This window comes from Anopheles bellator, chromosome X, assembly GCF_943735745.2.
Source record: "Anopheles bellator chromosome X, idAnoBellAS_SP24_06.2, whole genome shotgun sequence".
NCBI lineage: Eukaryota > Metazoa > Arthropoda > Insecta > Diptera > Culicidae > Anopheles > Anopheles bellator.
In genome coordinates, this window is record NC_071287.1 from 2,731,720 (window position 1) to 2,735,390 (window position 3,671).

A 3,671-nucleotide genomic window follows, 5' to 3' on the forward strand; every position below is an offset into this window, starting at 1 on the left:
GAGCCTGACAGTCACAGGTGATGGGGAAGGTGATCAAAGGGAGTCGCGTGGGGGAGGAGGTGAGTGCTCCAGGGTGCTGTCCCGCACAGCTTAATCCGCTAGCCAGCCAAAACAATAATATCGAACAGCTCAAATTGAGCGGAACGCCCGGAAATCGGATCAGGACTTCAGTGACGTCCTGATATCAACCACACACACGCCCACTCCGTCTCCCACTCGGCAAGGGGCTAGCATTCTAGGGAATTGTAGCTAAAGAGACTTTTCAAAAATACGCCTCGATGTCGGCAATCGCGCATCGCGCCTAAATGTATGCTTTCCAGCATTGTGTGAGATCTTCTTCCGAACACTCCCCGTCCTTTCCCTCGCCGGCTCCTACACCTCGTCACGGTTGACGTTGTAATGGGGCGGACGGAACGTTGACACAATTAAACGACACAATGGCCCATCACATCACGACGCTCTGATGAAAGGGTTACAGGCTGGTCCTTCCATACTGGCAAAAAACGGGGCGTGGGGGGATCATCCGATTAAAACAAAGGGTCGACCCGGGGGTTTGGGGGGCGAGGGCGGTCCATCGGACATTGAACTTCAAAGGCAACGGAGGAAACCTCGAAGAACGCTAACCGCTAACTTATTTAAGGCCGTTACCGAGGTCAGGCCAGCCCACCGGTGGGCTGGAGTTCCGTCCAATCCTTGCTCCGCTATACCGCCCTCAACCCGCCCCCACCCCAAAAACACAGACTCACAGTTTACACAGGGGTTGGGGGCCCCGGGGAGGCTCCAGACACTCGCACGCCGCAGTCCACTCGGGGAATCTGCCGGGACTGCCGGAACAACAACAGCCAGTCGGTGTGTGCCAGCCAGTGCTGTGAGTGTTTTTCTTTCACCACCCCCACCCTTAAGGACTGCCACCCCACTTGGGCAACCCTCAGCCCCGGTCGGACCTGGGAGGCGACATACTACTACGGTTCCGCGTCCAACTCACATCTCCTGCGGGCACCAAAAAACTTCATTTCATTTCGTCCCCGCTCGTCCTCGCTCGCCGTCCCCGGGTGTCACAGAGGGTCCCCACTCCTCAACACACACACATACACAGAGCAGGGAACACAACAACGTGGTTGGACGCGATTCGTTCACCGTTTGCCCTTTTGCGGTACAGGAGACGCCGCATCTTCGATCCAGCATCCTGGCCCCGGTCGGAAGGGGAGCCTAGTGTTTCGGCAGGGTGGGGAAGGTCAAAACCCCTCACCAACACCACCACCACAACCGGACGCGCCTCACTCAGCCTGATAAATAGCAGGACCGAGCAGAGCAACCGAACGGTTTTCATCTTCCGGTTCCACGATGCCACGCGCCCCGGTCCGGAGCAGATCCTGCAGCAGAGGTAGCTGATACACCCACCCCACACGCCCTTCAGGATGGGGAGGGGGGGCACACAATCCGAAGATAATATTTCTTTGAAACTGTAATCAATAAAATATTTAAGAGGCTTCAGCTCGCCGGAGTCCGGACCTGTGCCGAAGTCCCGCTGTACCGAGACACCTCCCGAGGTTGACATGATGGAGGCGGGATGGAGTCACCAGAACCCCTTCGAGAAGTCTACCACCCCCTCCCAACCCCACCAGCCTTCCTCTCGCGCACACGAACAGTCCAACCCCGGTGCCGCTCGGACTCGGTGATCTTGTAAATTATTAAACTTGATTAAGAGACGAGAACACCGGCGTTCGGTGTCGGTCGGGCGGACGACACGGGTGGAATGACAGCTGGGTCTTTGGTGGGGGGGAGTGGTTGGTGGCGGTGGGCAAACACATTCACTTCGCTAGCCCCAATTCGGCCGTGGTCCCGGGTCTACACTGTGCGACAAAAGGATACGATACTTGGCAGTGGCAGTGTGTCAGGGTGTCTGAAGCCAGTCAGAGCTGAGGTTGGGCATTGGACTGTTGGGTCTGCCTGTCAAGAAGGTGTGCGACAAAAATTCGCTGCTTGTGTGGGTGTTTGTGGGTGACGCCACGAAGAAGACGACACGACGCGAAAAACAATGGTAGTGCCACTACCGTCTCAATCGATCTTGCTGATGGGGTCCTGTGTCGCTCTCCACAACAGATCGGCTGAAAAGTCTCGAACCGTTATTTGATCATTTTTCAAAACCTATCACAGATATTACAACGATAGCACAAGATAGTAGTACTACAAATAAAAAAAGGTAGTCTAAAAGAAGTGAAAAATTCTAGGAATTCGCTTACTACAATAGAAAGCTGTTAAAAGTACCTGGCCCATAAAATAGGTAGATCTGTGAATATGGCAAAGCCTAATGAATTTACACGGTTTATACTTTTGCTAGTATCAAAACTCAATATTATATATCAAAATCAGTCAGTATGCCGTGTATCCGCCGTTGTTTCGAAGTACTTCATGCATTTTCCTTGGCAGCGAGTCGATCAAATCCTGACAAGTTTTTGGTGGAATGGAATACCATTCCTGCTGCACTTTTTGCCACAATTCGTCTTTGTTTGAAATATATTGTCCAGCTAACGTTTTGCTTCAAGGTATTCCACAAGTTTTCAATCGGGTTTAAGTCAGGAGACTGACTTGGCCAACGCAAAACTAACACATTATGGCCATCAAACCACGATTGCATAAGTTTCGACGTATGCTTGGGATCGTTTTCTTGTTGAAATATCCATCTCAATGGCATGTTTCCTTCTGCGTAATGCAACATAATGTCTTCCAGGATTGATATATACTCGAGAGCATTCATGGTGCCGTATACTCTGAAATGGGGACCTATACCAGATCATGAAAAATATACCCAAATCATGATACTTCCACCTACATGTCTTAAATTTTTTCTTGTAAACCTGGGATGGAATGATTTGTCAGCAGGTCGATGAACATTCCTCTGAGAGTCTGTTCGAAACACATATATTTTGGTTTCGTCGTTCCATAAAATATGATGCCAATTTTTCGTAACCTTCAGTACCTTCCCAAAAACGATGTTGAGCAGCAAACTGGTATCACCTTCAGTAATTTTTTTTAAATCAATAGTGGCATTTTTCTTGCACTTAGCTCTGATAGATTAGCTTCTTGGAACAGCCTATGGACAGGTTTTGGGCTAATAATGTTATTTATTATTGAGCAAATCGTTTTGGACGAACCAAACGGATCCGCTTTGACCAAAAGTGATATGTGATGATCTGTCGTTGAGTTGGTTTTTCTTGGTTTACCTCGCCTTTCCTTTGTTTTTTTCCATAACAAAGCATTTCTCACCAAAATTACTGATTTTCCTAGTACTTTGGTGATGCTTTAGTACGTCGAGCCTTCGTTGCGCATATTATTCAGAATCTTTATTTGCTTTGGGTTTGCAATGAGTGCTTCTGCTTCTTCTTTATGTTCTATCTGGAAACAGTTTTTTTAAGACGCACAATTGAAAATTGATTGCAGCAAAATCAAATAAACCTATTGTTTACAAGAATCCGGGTGAAATTGCACAACGAATTACCTATTTTATTGACCAGGCCAAATCAGACTATATCACCAATCAGATAAACATCACCACTTACTTACTTTTACTTTACTTTTTCGGCGACAGACCGGCTATCGGTCCAATGCCGAGTCTAACATTTTACGCCACGTCACTCGGTCCTGGGCTGCTGTCCTCCAATCACCCCCAA